The following is an 11,957-nucleotide window of genomic DNA, read 5'->3' on the forward strand; positions in this document are numbered from 1 at the left end:
TATTAATTCATTGTTGATTTAATCTATTGATGAGGTCAGAACCCTCATATTCCAATCATCTTCTAAAGGCCTGACCTCTGAACACTGCTGCCTTGGGGACCAAACCTGGAACACATGAACTTTTGGGGGACATTTCAGATCCAAACCATTAACGGTTTGATCCTTAAATCTTTCTGGAAATCTTTCAAGCTTTTACCAATTTCTCTTCCACACATTATTTTTCTAGGTTCCCACAACTCTTCTCAAATTTCCTTACTATCCTTATCCCTTGACTCCTTAAAGTTAACTGTTTCTTAGACTAAACAGGCTTGAGAAACACTCTCTTAGATTTTTTTTCTTTTTTCTTTTTTCACCCTGAGTGCTGGGGATTGAAGTTGACCATTTCATTTTCTTTCAATTGAAATGCCTTCTTTTTTATTTTCTTTTGTGCTACTGGAAATTGAACTCCTGGTCTCACACATGCTAGGCAAGCTTTGTGTCTTTTCCTCCTATTTCTGAGTTCTCTTGGTCTTCCTTTTAGGCCTACAAGCTCTCCCATACCCTATGTTTTTGTGGGTCTTTTTGTGGTTTAATCTTAAGTTCTATTATCTTCTCTCAAAATGTATTGAATAAAAAGGTAAGAAATCTGTCAGATTCTGTCACCTCACTATTACCATCAACTGCTCTACGGTTTTCTCTATATTAGATAGGAAGAACTGGGAGCCACATCTGTGTAAAGGACCATAGCTATAAGTAAATATAAATTGATAACTTCACAGTCCATATCTCAAGCACACACTTCCTCTTGCACATGGGAGCATGTTTCCAGCAGTTCTAAGACACCTCCCATTGACTTCCCAGTGGCACCTGAAATTCAACTTGTACAAGATTGAGTTCATAAGTTCTGTGCTCTCAATCAAGTGAATGACACTTCTGTTTCCCTTGATTTAATAAGCCCCAAATTGGAAGTCATCGTAGATTATTCCAGCCCTTCTCATTCTTAGTGTTTACTCAATCCTGTCAATTCCTAAATGGCTTTTCAATGAATTCTGTTCTCTCCACACTCAGACTCTGTCTCAGCTCTGTTTATCACAAGTCTTGACTCTACTTTAATACTCTTACAACTGATGAGTCTGTCTCTCATTAAACTTCTTTTTATTCTTTTCTGTATGTGATATTTTAAAGTTTTAACTTGTATAAATTATTCAAATCATTGATTCCCTTCAAAATGGAACTTAAACTGGGGTATAAAAAAAGGCCACATATTGGTGTTCTTCCATTTTCTCCATGTCGTTCCCTTCATGCGGCTTCTCTTAGGACCATAAATTAATGCATATTCTTTGAGCTATCTGTGGTTTTAAACATAATCACCTCTCTCCCCATAATGACATCTCTGCTCTCTGTTTCAAGAATCATAAATTTAATCTCTTAAAAAGAACTTTATGCCTCTTGGCAGCCCACCCTCAACAACAATGAGCAATCATTGAATTCTTTTGTGCTCTTACAACACCTGGTTCTCATATCCTAACATACAACTAATTATGCAGCGTCATGTGCATATTTTATTGTTGAGTAAGTTTCTAGCTAGTTTTGGAGGATGTGAGATTTTGGAGCAAAAGGTCTATATCTTTTCTCAGAGCCTAGCACCTTTTATATTACATACTGGGCATAGCTAAGATAGAATTAAAGAGGGATAAATAAATTCATAATTCTAGTGTGGATCATACTCTTAGGAGAGTATAGATTTAAAAGGACATGTTCTAAATTTGTAAGATGAGTGAGATTAGTCCATTTATGGATATGGAGCTCTGATCTTATCTTCTTTCTACCTCCAACTTATAAATGACCCAAAATTACTGCAATCTCATATTAGGGAGTATATAATCATACAAAATGATTTTAATAACGTTATTGAGGATTAACAAATTTAATGAAAAATGAAACATTCAATTTCAGAATAGTATAATTAATATAATTTCTTTTGACAGATAGTAAAATTTCACTTTTAAAAATTTAGAAGCTAAGAATGTATTTATACCTAGTTTTTTCAGTCTCGCAGTGCCCCTTCAAGTTATCTACTAAATCTACTTTCTGTTAATGATCCTGAGACATAAATGCTCTCCCAAAAAACTCTTCCAGTCTGCAATATTGACTTTCCCATCCACTAACTTTATTCTCAGTCTTGATTGATCTGATTTGTCCTTTGAATTCAGTATGGTTTTCTTGCTAAAAACTTGAACAATAATCATTGTGGTTCTAAATCCAGTTACCATAACCTCCGGCTTCTTTTTGGAATAAACATTCCTTGGCTGTGTTTTCCAACTGTAGTTATACACTATAGATATACGAAGAATTTAAGAAATACAGATTAGTAAGCTCCAGCTCAGACCAATTAGAGAAATTTGGTGGTGGAGGGGTGAAGATAGGGTTCAAACATAGACATTTTTAAAAAACCAGGAATGAGTAATATTAACAGCAACCTTCTGGTTCAGCTCAGTGACACTTTGGTGTTTTAAAGTGAAATCAAACCACCATCCTCAAATCTTTGGTGTAGGGTGCTGGGAAGAGTCTATAATTCAGTATAAAGCTACATTTCAATTGAACCAATGTTCCCATAAAGGAATTCACAGATAAGGTAGAGGAAAATATGTTTTAGAATGGTATAATAAATTATTTACGAAAATTACAAGATCTCAGATTCTATTAAACCGTGTTCCAAAGAAAACCAGATTCCTAATATCTTACCAAAAACCTTTGTTTTGGAAAGAAAGCAAACAGTAAATAAACTTTTTTTTCCCTCCTTATTATATTGTGTAGAGGATACTTCCACCATTTTAAATTTCTGGGTGTTCCATTAAATTTTCTTTTAAATTCAAATTTTAAGTTTCATCTAACTGACTGTCAATCTATTATTCTAGTTTTTGGTACTTTGTTAATAAAAAGCCATTAGGAAAAAATACTGAATGGTTTTCATTAGTAGCATCAGTACAGTGAAAAATTTGTCTCCAACTTTTGTTTCTGGGGAGCTCTGTAAACTGAAAAACTAACTCTCTGAACACACTGTTTTTATTTAGAGGACAAAAATGAAATAGGTTTACTTTGAAATTAGAAATTGCTAATCCTATTTCCTAAAGTTGTTAACAGTGAGTCACTGTTTACAATTGGATTATCCACTGAACCAAGGGCTGTGTACCATGTGCGATGGAAATTGAAAAAGCCTGTATGACTAGCTGCCATTGATTTTATGTTACTACACAATGGTAAATGTGCCACCTCTTTAACACTACACTGTATAGCTCTATTAAAGTGCACTTTCAAGATTAAAAGCACATGAAAGTAAATCATTTAGTGAGGAGAAAATTAAAAATACAATTATTTATGAGATTGACTTAACTTTTGGCTGCTTCCATAATAATTATCTTTTAAACTGAGCATTTTATAAAAATGTGCAGGTGTTATCAAAGCCATCATGCTGTGCTGGGAGATAATTGCTGTTTTTATGTTTTTTATGTCACTGGATAACACATGGAATCTGCACTGACCTAGTCCCCATTCCTTGTCTTAGGGTGTAGGTATTGTCTTCAGGCCTCTTAAATAACAGTAATTAGGCTTCTTCAGATAAATGGAATGTTGTGTGTGTACACACACACACACACACACATACACACACACCCTATTAAATATTAAAGAACTGGCTCATAAAAAATATGGAGGTTGGTGAGTCCTATGATCTACAGGATGAATCAGCTACTTGGAGACCCATGAGAGCCAATGGTTTAGTTCCAGTCTATCTGAAGACCTAAGAACTTGTGAGCCATGGTGTAGTTCCAGTCTGAAGACCAGCAGACACAGGCTAGTAAATAATAATTCAGCAAATAATTCAGTTCAAGTCTGAAGGCAGCAAAGAGGTTTATATTCCAGGTCTAAGGCCAATGGGCAGGATGAATTATCTCTTATGTGGAGAAGGGTTAGTGTTGGTGGTGGTTTTTTTTTTTTTTGTCTACTCAGGCCTTCAATTGATTGGATGAGGCCCACTCATATTAAGACTGTTTTCTTTCTCAGTCTATTTAAATGTGAATCTCATCCAAAAACACCCTCACAGGCACACCTAGAATAGTGTCTGACCAAATAGCTGCACAGTCTGTGGATCAGTCAAGTTGACACATAGAATCAACCATCACAAACATTAAGCATACATATTCCTAATATGTGCAGTTGAATTCTATTTTTAATTGGAATTTAGAAAACATAGTTTGAAACATGAGAACTCATTTCCACATTTAAATTATAGCTATAAAGAGTCCATCAAGAGTCTCTGGCTAGAAGAATGTTTCCCAACTTCAACTGCTAGTGTAGAACACTTAAATATGTAATGGAATAGGAAGTGAATTTCCTTTTTCATAGAAGAATAAAGACTTGCTGATGTGACCCCTGTGCCAGTCAGTCTCATCAAACTCAGAAAGACCATGCGTATTTCTTATCTGACAAAGTCTCAACTCATCAAGTGCTATGAAGACTATTATCACATTTGTTTATTCTTAGCCTAACTAAGCATAACTACTTCATAAATTCTACCTGATTTGTGTACTATTTGATCTTAGAATCTTTCTCCCTCTCTCTCTACAAATACACACACACACAAACACACACACTAACATTTCAAGTACATTCCTTCTTTTTCAGTGTTATATTTTACTTTTTTTCAATAATCAGATGTCAAATAAAGAATATTGATGAAATCATAGTTTGTACACTAGATTTATTTTTTTACAAATGGCATTAAAATAAATACATAGTAACAATTTTAAAAACATTCAGCTGCATACCACTTAAAATAAGCCTGGTAGCTACTAGTGGCTTGAGACAAATAAATGTAAGTAACAATTATTTTTTAAAAGTCCATAATACCAGCTACAACTTGAAAAATTTCAAGCAACTACTTTTAGAAATTTATGTTTAACTCTGTTTTATGAACTATATGCTATGCTATAAGAAAAATGTATGTAAATTTGACTTTATGTAACATTAACATTTTATACAAGTAGTTGAGCCTAAATATATGAACATTGATGTATTCACAAATATTATATACGATATTAGTAAATTATGAATTAGATAACATAAACCAAAATTTAAAGGATGGTAATAAACATGAGGCAAAACAGATATTTATTTAAACATTTGCCCCCTCAGTCCAGTTGCTGGTTTAGAGCAACCTCTGGTGCTTGCAGCCTATGGGTGAAATCCATGAATCAACATCGGAACTTGGCTACTTCGATTTATCAGTCCTTTCACATTTTAAAAAACTTTTCATTTTTTTTGACTTGATCTCTGAGATGAAGTTGTTTGTTTTATTACCTTCCCTGCATGATTTCCAATTATCTGGATACTTTTATTTTGATTGTGGGTAGCGGTAGGACAGCAAAACAATGCATTATAAAATCAAGAGAACAACTGCTGAAGTACCAATATGAGTCAATTTAGGTATGCTCATTAGTGGTACTTGAGCGTGTTGAACACGGATTTATTTTTCTAGGAAAGTTATAGTTTTTTTTTTTTAAGTAGATAGCTGAATTGGTAAAGAGACACTGCAGACTGCCAACTCATTGTTACATTATTTCACAGTTGTTTACTATGTACTTAAGGGCAAACAGGGTCTTTCAGTTTTTGCTTATGAAGACAAAGGGAAAACCTTCTTTTTAAAGTAGCGTGTGGCTTATAGAAGCATCTTATTAAAATGGCATTCTCCCTGTGGGCATATGTGTTAAGAACCAGTTCACCCAGCCTAAAATCAATTACTTCTGCCTATGGCAATGAAAGTCTGAGTTTAAACATAATTCTCAGAGGTAGTTAGCATTCCATTGAAGGTTATTGCTTCCATCCAAGAGAGGAGTTACCCAATTCAATCAATTCTCTGAGTGCTAAACCTCACATAGTAAACAACTTAGATTACAAACTGTGCAATTATTAAGTATAACAATTAAGGCACTATATTTTAACTAGATAATTCACAGAGTAATCAATGGTTAGTAAGAAAGTGCTGGTGTTGAATACTTGAACTTTTGTTCAGAAGTCAACATGAACAATTTTGAATACCAACTACATCCATGCCTCTGGACTTGCCCTCCTTCCATTTGTTCTGAACGTTGCAGTTAGGACGTGCTTTCTAAAGATGAACTTAGGTAACTTTCTTGCATAAAACGTCCATCTGCTCTTCCATGTTCTCTGGTGGAATTCAAACACCCTTCATTACCTGCCTCCTGTTGACTTTTCTAGCCCCACTTTTATGTAGTAACTATCCTGATTGCCTCCCTTTCCTTCCACTTGAATTCTACATTCCAGTCATTTGCATTTGTTTTTATTCTTTAAACACAATGTAGCCTTTCACTTCTGGGTATTTCTCAGGCTATTGTCTTTGTTAGGAACTTTATTCTCCTGTTTATTGCCTAATTCATTAACTCATTTCATTTATTTATTTTAATTTTTTAGATTTTAATATCAATCTCTTTCTCTCACTTGCCTACAGCAGATTAGTATTCTTTCTACAGAGTCCCATAGTGCTTGAGTTAACACCTATAGCAGGTCTTTCCTTGTGTAACTTGTTGTTTTATTTAATTCTAGTTTAACTATCTAACTCTCATATTGTTATATTCCTAGGTTGAGGTGCTAGGTGTTTATTAGAAAATTAAATGAGTAAACTGTTAGTAAATATAAAACAATTTTTCAATATTTTCCTTAATGTAGAAGTGATTCTCAACACACCCCAGAAATCTGATCCATTTTTGTTAGAAGCAGTGACTTACTTTGTATTGGTATTGATGGTGAATGAGAGTCCCAGTAAAATATCCCTTAATATGAGGTAGCTTGGTGGGAGTGTATTTTCTTGAAAAGTCTATAGGTGACTCTGATTATGTTCCCCTTCTGTAATATGGCTCCTGGATTAAATTTAATAAATAACTTAAGAAATAGTCATTTGAGCTCTTCCTAAATCAATAACGTGTTATAATAAAATTTGCAAATTTCTATATTGAGAACTTGGGATATTAAAAAAAATTATCATTTAGATGTTAAAAAATAGAAAAGTAAAAAGGCTAACAATTGCTTGTGCCTCCATTTCCCCAGTTTGATCTTAATAGTATCATTTATCATCTGGCTGTTGTTTTACTTTCCCTCAGTGTGAAATCTGGAGTATTGCTGATAATGGTTCATCTAAGAACATTAGTTAATTCCAGACCCCTGCTAAGTTTTCTGTTTAATGGAAATATGGAGATATGTCTGAGATCCCAGGGTTCATTCAAATAGTATGAATTTTAAATTGTATTTAGAACTCTTATGTGTAAGTACCTAACTATATCTTTTTTCTAGCAACTATTCATGAAAAGATTTGGTCAATGTAATCAGATCAAAAAATATAGGTTTCCAGCGTCCCTCTCTTTTTGCTGCCTGGCTGCCGCCATCATGGGTCGCATGCATGCTCCTGGGAAGGGCCTGTCCCAGTCGGCTCTGCCCTATCGCCGCAGCGTCCCCACCTGGTTGAAGTTGACGTCTGCGGACGTGAAGGAGCAGATTTACAAACTGACCAAGAAATATCAAATTGGTGTGATGCTAGGGCTGGGAGATAGCTCAGCTGGTAGAGTGCTTGCCTCGCAAACACAAGGCCCTGAGTTTGATCCCCAGTACCGCAAAAAAAAAAAGAAAAAAAAATTGGTGTGGTACTGAGGGATTCACATGGTGTTGCCCGAGTATGTTTTGTGACTGGCAATAAAATCTTGAGAATCTTTAAGTCCAAAGGACTTGCTCCTGAACTTCCTGAGGATCTCTATCATTTAATTAAGAAAGGGGTTGCTGTTGGAAAGCATCTTGAGAGGAATAGAAAGGATTAGGATGCTAAATTCCGTCGATTCTAATTGAATTCTATTCCGAATTCACCGATTGGCTCTATATTATACGACCAAGTGGGTCCTTCCACCAAATTGGAAATATGAGTCATCCACAGCCTCTGCCCTGGTGGCATAAATTTGTGTATATATTCAAGCAATAAAAGCATTGTTTAATTAGTATATATATATGTGTATACATATATATAATAAGTTACAAATACTAGAAAGTAAGATGTTTACAAATTTGAAAATAGTAGCTTTTGGAATCATCAGCTTTCAGGTAATAAATAGGAGGGAGTTTCAGTTGTTTTTTTTTTATCAGGAAGAAATTAGCTAGAGCAGTTTCAATACTAGATAGAACTTACTAAGATATTTGGGGAAGAACATGGGAAAATGATTTTAATAAACACTTTTAAGATATTGTATCTTAAATCTTAAAGAATTGCTTTAAAAATCTATTTGAGGAAAACTATTTGAGGAAATCATTGAGGAAAATTTGTGGATTAGTCAATTAACGGTATGGAGGTAGGAAAATTTAATTTATTTGAAAAATAAATTTGACTCCTGCATCACACAGTATAAATTGGTTGTTGATTTTAATGTAATAGTATTTATAGTACTAGAGGAAAATATAGCTACATTATATAGCTACTTACATTAGTGAGACATGTTAAAAAATAACATCTAAAACCCAAATCATCATGACTATCACTCCCAAAGAAAAATATACATTACAGAAAATGATATGTAATTCCACCACCAAAAATCATCCTTTGTCCCTATGTCTATTTTGATATTACTTAAAAACATTCTTTTTTCCTTCTGGAAAAAAAGAAAGAAAGCATTTTTGTTGAAACTCTTTATTTACCCAAGAGGCCTCTTAGTAATGTCTTCAATTTTTGAAAACAAAAATCTTGATTATTCTATCATTCACTTTTATTTCTTTTATAACACTGAAATGTCTATACATTTTATTTTTTTATGAACATTTGGCTTATACTCATAGAATAAGTTTTTAGAGGACATGGATCAATGTTTTTTCATTTTACATTTTATTTTTAAATAGAGCAGAAGATTTTTTTGAATTACTGAACTGGGAAGATGTTTTCAGATAGGTTCAATTGCAGACTTGTACACATAGAAGCCAAAAAAGAGAAAAAAAAGATGTTTATAAACTGGCTTAAAATTGGGGGGGGTGCATTTCAAGTATTTTGCGAGTTAAATTTTTGTTTTTACCTGTCAAATAGAATTGATGTAAATGTAAATTTTTACAAACTCAAGTACAGAGTATTGATTGGAATTTAGCATATTTTGACCAATGCTTTATTCATGCTGGGGTGTTGTTTTATTTTGTTTCACACTGATTGATATGTCAGTGATCTTATCAGATCACACATACTTGGGGAGTCACAGCAAATATAATTTTGAAGCTAGCATGGATAAGAGATTTGGAGTAGACATATGCTCACAGAAGTTTTTGTGATTTTTCTCTAACCTACAAATATCTGAAATCTTTCTAATCTGATCCATTTGAGAATTTAAGACCAGAAAGTTTATATAAGTATCTTAGGAATTATGACTCTGTTTTCTCAAATGTGGCAGGTGTGCAGCACGCTATTTTGGCTTGCTTACAGAATCTTAATCCAAGCAGGAAGTATGCCACTTTATCTGTCTCAGTCATTAGTTCTACTGACACCACTAAGTTGGGAGATCCAAATGTAATCACGGATTGCACACACCTGTTTAATACTTAACCGCTCTTGTCATGGTGGTCATTTAAAAATAGGTGGTTCTAAATTCATCCCCATTTCTTTAGCAAATTGTTGTCAGGCTGGCAGTTTTCCCATCGCGACACTTGTATGACAGTGCTTCTACAGCTACTCTGTCCTTCCACTTCTCCATTTGCAAGCACTCATTCAGCTGTGAGTTCTTTGTTGCTTCCGCTGGACCCTCCAAGCACTCTGACTTACAGTACCCAGGTGCTCTATGACTGGCTGCTTTTATTTTTATTTTTCCAAGAATGGCCAAGAAGTTATATATTTGTCTTGAGTTGAAAAAAACGAGTCAAAGAAACTTGGTTAGAAACAAGGAAGTTTTGAAATGTGTTGCCACAACTCTCTGAACTGGAGAGAAACAACATTGATTTATTATGAAAACTTTCTTACTCAGATCTTATTACAGTGCTTAAGAGGCTGCCCCAACAGTCCTTAGGTATTAAGAGGAGAGTAAACTACAGCCCAGGGAATGGGTTGAGCAAAGCCGTCCTGTAGCATTCAGGCCTTTAACTTTATCATCTACAGCAATGACAATACTCACCACCCCACTACAGTAACAGATATTTTCTACTTTGGGGTTATACACAATGCAAGGCTAGCCAGGTTACATGTTTGCCTAATGAAAACTGCTAACACACTTCACTCCTTTTTAGGATGTTGTTCATGCTATTATATTGTAATGTTACAAATACCATCATGGATATTTTTTTAAAGTTGAATTGTTTTGTTATTTGCCTTTTCTCTTTGTTTTCAAAGCTCAAGTATTTCAATAGTTTAGGAAAATGTTTCATGGTTTCTTTCTTTTTCTTTTTCAGATTAAGACAATCTGTGCCTATGGCATTCATCACTTAAGAAAATGGTGTTTTTCTCTTTGAGATTCCAATTTCCACTCATTATTAGAGAACTGAATTCTGAATCAAAGATTGTGGAGAAGAGATGTGCAACCTGAATAAAACATTTCCAGAGGAGCCTGAATAATGGTCCTGAATAAAGGAACCTGAAATGTTCTTGAATTGTAATTGGGAAAAATTCAAGTGTGTGTGCTCAGGAGCAAATGTACTAAGAAGAGGTTAGTTATTATTATTCTCAGTGCTATTTAACATTTATGGGGCCCCAATAGTATTTTTAGTACTGAATTGAGCACAAGTGGTCTGATAAGTGATCTTCCATCTAAATTACCAATGTGGAGATTCATCTGTAATCATTCTCTGTGCAGAAAGAGGTGACACTGACAAACAACCCTGGAGCAGGGAGACTATTAATGCCGCAGTATCATCTAACTCACAGAAAAACAAAAGAATTAGTTCAAAGATGGCCTTTGAAAATATCAATGGGCACGCTTTGTCTCTTATCTGATTTTTCTGTGGCGAGACATTCAGCATTTAGTGAACACATTTGTTGGACTCATACAGGTTACTGAGAAATTGGAGATAGGTGGAGGAGGACTATAGATTAGGTTCAATCTCTGACCTCAAGGAGTGTACTCTCCACAGATAATAGTGGTTCTTTTCCTCTTTGTATTGTGTCAGTAATGTAGAACAAACAATGGCTACTTTTGAGAAATTGCCTCTGAAACTTAATTCTGAAAAACCAACTTGGAAAAATTTCTGAAGTAGTGGACTATTACAGTACCAAGTAAATTATAAATAAAAGAGCATGCACCTTTGATGATTAAATGTAAGATGGAATTGAGAAAGGGGAATGTATGTGATTCATAGTAGAACTTATAGAAAGGAATACATACTTCTATGTATAAATCTCTGTGCCAGTAACTTCATATATATAAGGATAAAAAATGATCCCACCTCCTAAGAAGAAACAAAACACCCACCAATAATGAAAATAGAGGTACACTGAATTCTAAGCTAAGAATTATTGACTTTGTTCTTTAGGCATTGGGAGCTGTTGAAAAATTTTTAGCAGGTGAATGGCATGTCCAGAATTGCATTTTATGAAGATTAACCTGATGGCATTTTCAGGATTGATTAGCGTGAAGCCTGTATTGTGACAGAACAGATTGTGGTAATGCAACTCTGAAATATGGTAGTGGCAATGAGAATAGAAAGGAAGAAATTGATTTGAGAGATCCATGACAGTGGAACTACGGGACTTGATTATTAAATATAGGGCCTGAAGTAGGGAGATGTCAGAGACGACTCCAGATGCTTGGAGCCTGGATGAGAAATCAGGTATGGAAGAGAAAGAATGTCCTGACTGTCAGTGGTTTATTATTATCTCCTGGATGCTGTGAATCATGTAATCGATTGCATTCCAAAAATCTTAAGTCCAAATTCAAGTTCCACGTCTACTAAGCATACTGTGT

General features: G+C 34.5%; 1 pseudogene; it reads left to right on the top strand.

Annotated features, from left to right (window-relative positions):
- The first annotated feature begins 7,437 nt into the window (after positions 1-7,437).
- On the top strand, positions 7,438-7,995 carry LOC124987248 (40S ribosomal protein S13-like; annotated as a pseudogene).
- The last annotated feature ends 3,962 nt before the right edge of the window (positions 7,996-11,957 follow it).

Source organism: Sciurus carolinensis, chromosome 6, assembly GCF_902686445.1.
Source record: "Sciurus carolinensis chromosome 6, mSciCar1.2, whole genome shotgun sequence".
Classification (NCBI taxonomy): Eukaryota; Metazoa; Chordata; class Mammalia; order Rodentia; family Sciuridae; genus Sciurus; species Sciurus carolinensis.